The sequence below is a fragment of the Apodemus sylvaticus genome, chromosome 18 (assembly GCF_947179515.1).
Source record: "Apodemus sylvaticus chromosome 18, mApoSyl1.1, whole genome shotgun sequence".
NCBI classification, from domain to species: domain Eukaryota; kingdom Metazoa; phylum Chordata; class Mammalia; order Rodentia; family Muridae; genus Apodemus; species Apodemus sylvaticus.
Genome location: NC_067489.1, coordinates 51,574,244 through 51,585,135, shown reverse-complemented (window position 1 = coordinate 51,585,135; position 10,892 = coordinate 51,574,244). Strand labels below are relative to the sequence as shown.

Sequence of the window (10,892 nt, the reverse complement as noted above, 5' to 3'; positions counted from 1 at the left end):
ATACTAAAGATCCATTCTGCAAAAACTTGGATTAAGTTTGTCTATAGCACTTTAAAGTCCAGAAGAAAACAGTGTGGTCTGAGTTGTCCCTGTTCAGGAAAGATGATCAGAGATACGCTATCTGAAGAATGGAAAGTTCAAATCCAAAGGCAAACAGTTTCCAGAATGAACTGCCAGCTGATAGAAGTGGGTTCTGGTTTTCCATTTGTAGTAGGCAATCCATGTTGAGGGAATGGTGCACAGACTTTCTGTACATTTCGGGGTCCCTGGGATCTGCACCCATCCCCAGCCAACGGCATCTGGGCTGGGCCTCAGGCAGTTTCTGTGACTGAATGATCTTCAAGAGTTAGTGAAGGATCAAAGGCAAGAGTGACAGAGGGTATGACATCTCATCACCCCCAACATCCAAGTCCTGCTCAGGTTTATATATCTGAGGAGACAACTGGAAATGCAGTGGTCAGCAGGGATCCTCAGAATGGCTTTCAGGAACTGGTTTGTTGCAGAGTACCTCTTTAGATTCCTGGCATCATTTGAGGAAAAAATGATTTGTATTTGTATCCTGTCAGATATGGGTAAGGCAGAGTCTGCTCATCTGAAGAGACTGATTGGAGCAGAGAACCTCTGACTGGAAAGACTCTCTCTCTCTCTCTCTCTCTCTCTCTCTCTCTCTCTCTCTCTCTCTCCCTCGCTCTCTTTGCTCTCTCTCACTCTCTCTATTTCCAAAAAGCAGCTGTTACAGTCATTTAAACTGATCAATGTACAAAGATTGCAAATGAATTCTCTTTTTTCTCGTAGTAAGAGCCACTTCTTCAGTTGCATAGACACCAGCATGTTTTAGGGGACCTTTTTGATCACTGTCTATTGTATCAACTTCACCTCTTCCTGTCTGATCCATAGTCATGGGTCCCTGGTCTCCATCACTCTAGCTGTCTTCATCCAGTATCCAGGAAGCTCACTTCACATTGGCTATTCTCTGGGATCTGCCAGCCAAACTTTGTTTTAGCGTATGTGCTCAACTGGCACAACAGGGTTTCACCCACAGGGCCTGGGTTGCTCTTCTTCATTTGAGCATGAAGTGCTAGGACATTCCTTCAAGCATATTCAATACAGAATGACACGCCATCTTTCTTCTTGGTCTTTGGGGCAGCACTGGGGCACCTTTTTTCTATTCTTCATCGAACTGTAACTACATTGTTTGAAGGGTACATTCTTGTCTTCAAGAGTATGCTTAATGCAGAACTCCAGCCCCTCTAGATGTGACTGAGAGCATGGGTGGTGAGTGAAGGAACAAGAAAGGGATCTTGAGATCTGGGCACTGGGGTGTTCCTCCCTTACTCGTTGGCAAGATGTGATCTGAATCCTGTTCATACCAAAATTTTCTCTCTACTGGCCTTCTGCTCTCACCAATATTTCTTTCAGTATTTTGAGAAGTTCTGTTTGACTTGGTATCTTCTAGGGATTGGTAAAAATGTAAGAGAAAGAATAGCTTAATCACAAGATTCATAAGGACTCACAATGTACGCCATCATTGACAAACATGAATGGTGTCAGGTATGTTTATTGTTTCTGGAGACACAGTTCATCTTCTCAAGAAATACTCTAAAACTATGGACAAGTATCTATGGAGCTAGAAGGACTCTTGTAAATGGAGAAGTTGAGAATGCTTGGCTTCCATAAAGTTAATCCTCATTGTCTTTCTGTCTTTGACTCCTGTTTTTGTCTCATTGTCTGTCTTTGACTCCTCAATAACTCTCTATCAGAATACTATCATCTTATACATTTCCTCCAGTAAAATACAGAAACCAAACCCAAAACATACAAACAAAACCCAAAAACTTGTTACCTTCTCAGATTACAGATGACCCACAGCTTATACTGAACTGTTAGTTTTAATATTAGCCAAAGCTTTGAAATGTTTTATATTTTTCTTATCCTTCAAAATTACCCATAAACTGTTATACTTTGGTGATGTCTGAGGAGCAAACACGACATAAACTTGAAATCTAACTGATGCTAAACAAAGCAAAACTTACGGTCAGCTATTTTTATTACCACCCTAAGTGTAGATCAGACATTTCAAGAACATTGCAACTTATTAGTATTAGATAGATCTGGAGGAAAACTGACTGTGTACATGTATGGCCCACTTATTAGCCCTTTGCATACCCTATTAAATAGAGGGGCAAAGTGATTCTTGCTATAGAGTCATCAAATTACCAGATTCTGATTCTTTTTCAAGGTTCTTTGAATGAGTACAGCAATTTCAAGGGATCCATTCAAGACATTGCTGCTGAACTGAAGTGTTGAACAAATGCTTGGACGTTATCTCTTTCAGACTTCTTACTTTCCTTAAGTATGGAATAGCTCTCTGAAAGTAAGTATTAGAAAAAATTTAGTCATTTCTTATCAAAGAATTCAAGCATTCCAAAAGGAAAAGTAAGGAGAACATTTTGATTTCTATAATTAGCCATAAAGGTAAGTTGTGCAAAGGTATTTATTTTTTCACCTCAAAACTTTGGCAAGTATTTGTGAATGAGCAATGTACATTCTTTTACCATTATTCTTTTATTTTTCCTCATAGTTCTTAAAATTAATCTAGTGATTAATATTAGGGAAGTTTCCAGAATCTCTTGATAGTTCTTATCATTTAAAGACGTTTGATGGCAATGTAATGATCTCATCGACTGCTTATTTGTAGATGGACAGCAAAGGTTAAAGATAGGAGTGGAAGTGAATGTCAAACTCCCCAACAGATATGAGGAAGAAAATAGTTTGGTGTCAGTAGAATGGCTCAGATAGTAATGGTATTAGCTGCCAAACCTGACAACTTTAGTTCAGTCCTCAGGAACTACATCGTTATAGCTCCTAAATATTTGTTCTCTGACATCTACATCCAGACTCCTACCCACAGACATGCATGTAAGCAACATAAGTAAATAAACAAGCAAATGAAGAAGTAAAACTAAACAAAAGATAGATAAAATTTTTGCTGAGGTATTTGAAGGTTAAAAAAATTATCTGTATGAACTTTTAAAATAAGTTGTACACCCAGAATCTGATGTAGAACAATCATCTCATCATAAATTGTAAAAAAAAACACAAAGAAAAATATATTGGCTGCTTCTCAACAAAAATATGTTCTATAATCTAAGGAACACCTAAGAGATACCAATCATTCACAAGGAATTTGAACAGTCCAAGATAATAAAGTATTTTCAGCTAAATATCTATCTGGCACTTTTCATCAAAGTCAGGAGAGGGCACAGGACTCTGGAAGGCAAATTTTGTTCCTACTCATGCTGTATGTCTGAGTGGTTCTCTTATTTCCAAGTTCCATGGAATAGTAGCTATTACTACAGCAGGCAGTGTCACAGATGCAATGGTTTTGCACAACTGAGAACATAGACACTCAGCTATTTTATAATGCACAAAAGCTAATCAGAGATTTAATCTGGAAGAATGATTTATCTGTATTACCCTGAATGATAAAAAAAGTTTCCCATTGTCCCATAAAGAGACACTAGACTTCTCAAAGATGTTCACGTACAACTTTCAAAAGATTTTCCCCTGGGGAAATGGAAGTAATTGCTGTTTTGTTTGCAAATATGTTCAGAAATGTGAGTGGCAGGCCTCAGATGGCTCATTTGGTAAGGTTGTAGCAGATGAACTTGTGATCTTGATGCCAAGGAGACAGAAATAGGAGCATCAGTATGGCTTGAAGCCTAGCCATTCTATCCAGTCTCAAGGTCCTGTCTTAAGCAATAGAATGTGATTGAGAAAGTCCCTATGTGTCATACTAAAGCCTCCTCATGTCTACATGAGACATCAGACATACACGCACATTACATATCGCACAAAATCATATACAATCACACACACATGCACACAGACACATACACAAATGATAGGACTGAGGAAAATTTTCTCTTACAATCAGGCACGGGGAATTCTTTGATAATAATTATCAAGTGAGCTCATAACTTAATTAAATGTAACATTAGACTTTCCCAAGTAAATTATAATTTTGAATCAACTCATTATTGGCAGAACTGGGGAATAAATTTTTATAAGCATATCTGTAGTGAAAATAAGATAGCACAGTTCTTATTAATTCATTGTACCCTATGATGAACTTTTTATTAGCTTATAAATATCAAAGGGATATATTAGTGAAGAGTATAAAACAGTTGTTATTATCTAACATTTAATTAATAATATTAAATGTAATCTAACATTTAATATTAAGGTAATTGCCACAATATCTTGATTGTGACCTGAAGATCTTTGATAGTATTACATTGATCTAAAGGGCAGCTAATTTTTTTGTATCAGGATTAAAATTTTCAGATACTGATCAATAATTATTCAAAAGTCTTTGTACCAATTCCAAATGTCTGTATGAAATAGCTGATGTATTTGTGACAACATTATTTGTGAAGGCCTAGAGGTACAAACAATTCACTGTTAGATTGTAGCATAGATAAGCTGTTGTATATAGACTACCTTACTAAAACAGTAAATTTCAGCAGTATGCAGCATTGTAAATGAATGTTACACACACACACATACACACACACACACACATGCACACGCGCACACACACACACACACATAGAGTGATATCTTATTTTTACTATAGCTATGGTTATAAATTTTTCCCTAGTTCTGCCAATAATGAGTTGTTTTGAAACCATAATTTACTTGGGAAAGTCTAATGTTACATTCAATTAAATTATGAGCTAACTAGAAAATTATCAAAGAATCCTCCATATATATGTATATGGAATCCTCCATATATATATATATATATACATATATATACATATATATACATATATATACATATATATACATATATATACATATATATATACACACACATATATATATACATATATATGGTTATAGAATTTTTTTTAAAGGTAGCTAATTTACAGCCAGTCAGCAGGGTTTCTCAATAGACCTTACTTTATGGTTTTATTTTAATGTCAACAATTTTTAACCCTATTGCAGCTATGCAATCCCTTCCGACTGACACCTAGGTTAGTGCATAAATGACTAGAAGGAAACGTACTCAAGGGGCAGGCAATTTTTAGAGCCATCTGGGAATTCTGCGTGCCATACTAGCCTTTATCACCCTCTGAATAGGTATAGTTGTCACGATCACACTTTGAGTTAATGCTTTATTTTATCCTTCTGCCACTGATAGCTTTCTTACCAAGGGAGCAAAGCGATTCTTTCTAGCCTCAAAGATGTTACTTCCAACTCTTCAAAGAATTGTAGGTGTGGTGTCTACGGTCCCGTTTTAGGGAGTTCAGATTGTCATCCTATAGAATAATTTTTCCATCTCCTGTTTTTCTATGTGCTATAAAACTAGAGGTGATTCTCACTTACCTCAGAAATCTTCCAGTTGGGGAGAAATTTTAGTCTCTTTCTTGAGCTTTGAAGACTTCACCTCCATATGTACTCAGTTTTTCTCATAGACCCTTTGGAACATCATGGTAAAACAGTGCTTCTGAGGCAAAGGAATTAAAGGAATCTTAGAAATTTTAATAGATCCGAGAAATAAACAAAATACCACAGAAAACAACATAACAAGCTGTTGTGTCAAAAGTAAGTTTATATTGGAGAAGGATGTTGAAATTGTTTCTTTGATTTTGGCAACTAAGTCTGTGTTGATCTGTGATCAGAAAGAAAAAATAATAGTCTGAAATAGGACTTGGCTCCTGTGTGCCTCCTCTGTAAGAGGGTGTATATTTCTCCTGTGCACCTCCAATATAAGAGCTTAGCTGACCACTCTAAACCTCCACTATAAGGGTGTAACTGGCTTGGATGCAATTCCACTGTAGCAGAGTGTATACCGATCTCCTGTGAGGACAGAGGGTAGGAAAAGATGGAGATTTTAGAAGCAGAGTCTGCACAAACAGATTGGTATAATTTGCCCATGCAAACTTCTCTGAAGGAAACTCTAGGCTAACTCAGTGTTTAGAAGGTTTCTTAGCTTTCTCTCAGTTGTCTCATTAGCACTAGGTTAAAGCAGATGTATGCTCAAATTAAATTGAAATTCTTAACTAGAAATGTTAATTTTTTTATGCTAAGACATGTCATGAAAGACCAGTATAGCCTTCTCTTACCTATCAAACAGGAAACATTTTATTCTCATCCTGACTCCCCCAGAAAACCTTTTCTGACTTGTTAGAAATATTTCATTTTGTTGCTAATGAACCTTACAAATATTTCTTAGAACGTAAGTTATCAAAATATCTTATAAGTTAGTATTAGTTTATCTATTGTCCAGTAAATAGGCATTTTTAGAAATGAATAAATTTTTAAATAAATAATTGCTTGCCAAATAACAAAAGTCTAGGACTTGATTGGAATACGGAGAAAGGTATAGGATGATAAACGTCTCTTTGGAGTTAAAAAAGAACATATTTTCTTCTAAAAATGGTTAAAAAAGAAGTGAATGTTGAAGCAGATATGAATAAGTGGGCAAAGAATATTAAAGAAATTAATTTTTATTGTTTTAGAAATTGTTACATAGGAGATACATTGGATGGAGAGATATATTAGAAAAGATTAAAATGTAAAAAGTACATTATAGGTCTAAAATAAATAGCAGCGATCTAAACAAAAAGTAATTTCTTAGTGTCACTGAGCGCCTAATTGTGGCTGGGCATTACCAGTTTTTAAAGACGAAATGCCACAATGCTCAGCCGCTTGAAGAATGTGTAAGTATGTTCACCTCTCAGTAAATTAAGCACTGTCTCAATTAGGGAAAATTCTGCAACCTATACACTGAAAACATTTACCAGAAGATAAATCTCATTACCACATATTCACAATTCAGGGACCTTCAGGCAAGCATAGGAGTTGTTTGTTCTTAGGAAGTTTACGAATAGGCATCTAGAACTCAGCTAGCAGTTCTGTTTTAAAAATGTGCATATACATCATATACATCATATACATATACACCCACATCTACCCCTACATCTCCATATACAACACCTACCCATACATAAACACACGCGCGCGCACACACATGCACGCACACATGCATGCGCACACTCGTATACCAACAGATATATGTGTATGGACACATACATATACACAAGAATAAGGTGAAGCAATGCTAGTAGTAAAACAGGAGATGATATCTATAGTGGTAAAGAAAAATAATGAGGCCCAGCGACAAGAATCTGAATATAATAAACAGATGACAAGAACAAAGATTGTTTATTCTTCTCAGACTTTGTGCATGCATGCAGTGTGCTTTTATCAAGTCCTACCCCCATTCCTTCTGCTCCAAATCCTCCCTTTGACTCCTTCTATTCTTTCAAAACTTCAGGTTTTGTTTGGTCGTTCAACCCAGCATTGTCACTGTGCGTACCAGTCAGTGTAGGGGCAGTTAACTAGAGGATGGGTAGTCCCTGTGAGGATAAATCTTGGAATGAACTCTCTCTTTCTCCGCAGCTTTAGGTTGCTAATAGATCCTTAGCTAGGGGTGAGACTCCATGACTACCACCTTCCACTCAGTTACTTTCTCTGCCTTGACCTTGTGTAGATCTTGTTCATGCTGTGAAAAAAAAAATGAGTTTGAGTATCTGCACTGCTGTGTCCTGAAAGAACTGATCCCTTGTCGCTATCTACTCTCTCTGATTCTAACAGCTGTGCCACTTCTCCTGCAATGATTCCCCATTCCCTGAGTTTTGGGGAGAGTGAGTATGAAGTGGATGTCTTACTTAGACCAGACTGTTTTGCACTCTTTTAGACTCACTGTGGGTCTCTGTGTTGTTAATTGTCATGTACTGCAAGAAGCTTTTCTGATTAGAGTGGAGAGATGCATTAATCTGGAGGCAGGTGGGGCACATAGGACACATGGTCTAAAATGGGAGGATGTGGGGATAGTGAAACACCTCCCAAAGAACTCAAACACTTATTTTTGTAAAACTAGGTCAGCACATTTTTTTGCATAGCTTTTGAATTATATTTTACTCCAGAAATCAGAAATTTTTATCGCAGAATAAATGTTTCCCACACCTCCTTACCCTTGGAAAAATTTGATTGATAAGCATTACTAAATATTTCCTTTTGCTCTTAAGGGTGAAGTCGCTAGGGAGATTCATTTTTAGGATTGCAAACAGCTGTCTAATCAAGATCAGGTCTCTATCTTTTGCTTAGGTTGAAAGTTGAAAAATGAAATTTTGTTGCCTTGTTTGCACATCTCTAGAAGAAAGTCGAAAAATGATTTATAGTTTCTGCACTAGACACTTAAGAAATGTGATTAACTACTCCCCAAGATTCCGTGAAACACTAGACACTCAGGTTATTTTTTTAAAACATCTTTCTTCACTTTCTATAATTGAGAAATCTTTAAAATATGCTACAATCTAACTTCTGGAGTATTTCAAATTTAAAACTATTTATGTGTTAAAGTTATTGTTTATTGTCTTTTCTTTAACTATCTTATTTATTTTATCCTCATGTTATCTACCTCTAAACTATACTTAGAATATATGTGCCAGAGGCTGTTTCTTGTTGACAAATGCATAACATACCTTGGCTTACTGAGATATGGAGATATTATGGGAGAGTAAACGTGCTGAATTTCCTGTATTACTTAATATAAGTTTCTTTCACATAGTGTTTATTAGAAACAAGGTGTAAATACAAGGTGAAATCTCTCTCCCCCCTCTCTCTTCCTCCCTTCCTCCTACCATCCTTCCCTGCCCTCCTCTTTCTTCCTCCTCCTCCTCATCTTCCTCCTCCTCCCCCTACTCCTCTTCCTCCTCCTCTTCCTCCTCCTCCTCTTCCTTCCTTCATTCCCCCTCCTTTTCTGGACTTTCAAGACAGACTTTCTGTGTGTAGTTCTGGCCATCCTGGAACTCTCTGTGTAGACCATGCTGGCACTTATCAGATATGTCTGCCTTTGTCTCCTTAGTGTTGGGATTAAAGGCATGAGCCACCACCACCAGGCCATATTTCTATTTATGACAGAAAGTAATTTTCTACCCTCATCATTTAACATATTCAAGATAAAAATAGAATCCACATTTTTATGTTTTAAATTGATGCTATGACATTGGGACTATGCAAAACAATCATTTGGAATTTCTAATTCATCTGTAAAATGGAAATGATAGTAGTACAGAAACAGAAAACAAATCACTTCAAATCATGTTTTTAAAAGCATCATACTCCCTTCCACTATGCTTCCAAACTGTTAAGCATTTGAATGTAAGAGTAACGGAGTAGTACATTACCAGTAATCAGCAACTCTAATTCAGAATCAAGTTCTCTGTCACACACACGCAAGTCATTTCTTTGCATCCCAAATCTCACACATTGAGATTACTCATCTCCTCTTTCTCACGTTCTTCCAGTTTACATTAAAACAGTTTCCAGTGCCCACAGAATAAATGGCCGGAGCCAGAATATAATAAACAGATGGCAAGAACAAAGATTGTTTACCCTTCTCAGACTCATAGTGACTCCTCTACCTCCAAGATGCAAAGCCTGAGATCTTGGTGACTAGGAGGGCACAGCTGAGACACATCACAACACTAGGAGCCCACACTGACGTCCAATCAGCAAAGACATCATTAATCAACAGTTTAGGGGTAAAAATGTATTGTTTCCTAGTTTCTTTGATTGCCATCTATTCACCAGTCTCCATGAACCTATAGGGTTTGGATGTTTTTGTAAATCATTACAACAAAAGTTTAGACATCAGTCTAATAGACATCAGTCATTTATGACATGAGAAATCAATGCTCTGATGGAAAATTATATCTCTTGTAAATAACAAGATGAATGTTTACTCATTTCTATAATCTAAATGGGGATCTAGAAATAATTATAATTACCAACATTTACTAATGATTATATTTTAAGAATGTGTTATTTCATTTATAGACATACCAGTAACTTAGCCAAGGTTACTACTCCAATGACTGACCAACATGTCCTGTCTAGGAAATAATCTGAACAAAGATATACACCACATCTCTGTGATTTCAAAGCTCATAAGTTCATCCCACTGGTCAGAAGTCAGTCTTAAAACTCAGTACCTCATGAAAAATTTAAAGTCACTGATTATCCTCAATACAATGCTGTTTCAAGGGGGCTACATAATCAATCATATTTATCTCAAGAGTTAATGTAAGAACATTGTAACAGGTAGAGTGAAAAATACTTAAATGTTAAAAATGAGATATTTAAATATATTTTGTATGTCAACTAATTTATGGACAAAACATTAAATACATTGCATATTAATATAAACAAAATGTTTTATGGGGAAACAAGTTTTCAAAAGCAATAAAAATGTGAGAAGGATGGCATGCCTTTATAATTGTGAAAATATTTCTAATGTATGGCTTAATTGGAAACAGATGCACTGTCAAATGTGTTTCCATATTTAATCTGTTGCAATGTGTTGTTTTGGTCGAACTATACATAGAAAATATGGCTTCACATAGATATGAAGAAGGAAATTAGCGGAGCGTGTTGACATTATTTTTTAAGTAACTGTAAAAGTCTTTGGTACTGTACCAAACCTACAAATGATAGTTTTAAGAGTTTAATAGATTCTTATCTCTGAAATGACATTAATAGTATATTTTCTATATCAGAACTCGTTCTGTCATTTGATAGCCTTTTGTCCATACACTCTTTTGAATACCAGGTACCAGCAATCAGAAAACAATTTCAATGAATTACGTCGGTGTTTTAAATGCTGGCACGTTTCTACTAGATGACTAAATCCTGTGCTTTCATTCTTTCCCCTCTATTCTTTGTGTACATACTAGAGGTTTTCCTCCTACGACCTCCGTGGGGCTTATGTGAAACCTCTTCTATCATTCTATTCTAAGTTCATTGTAGCTTTCATC

General features: G+C 36.2%; 1 pseudogene; it reads right to left on the bottom strand.

Annotated features, from left to right (window-relative positions):
- Window positions 1-739: 739 nt before the first annotated feature.
- The window catches only part of LOC127668470 (KAT8 regulatory NSL complex subunit 2-like), a 128,478-nt pseudogene continuing 118,325 nt past the window's right edge, over window positions 740-10,892 (bottom strand).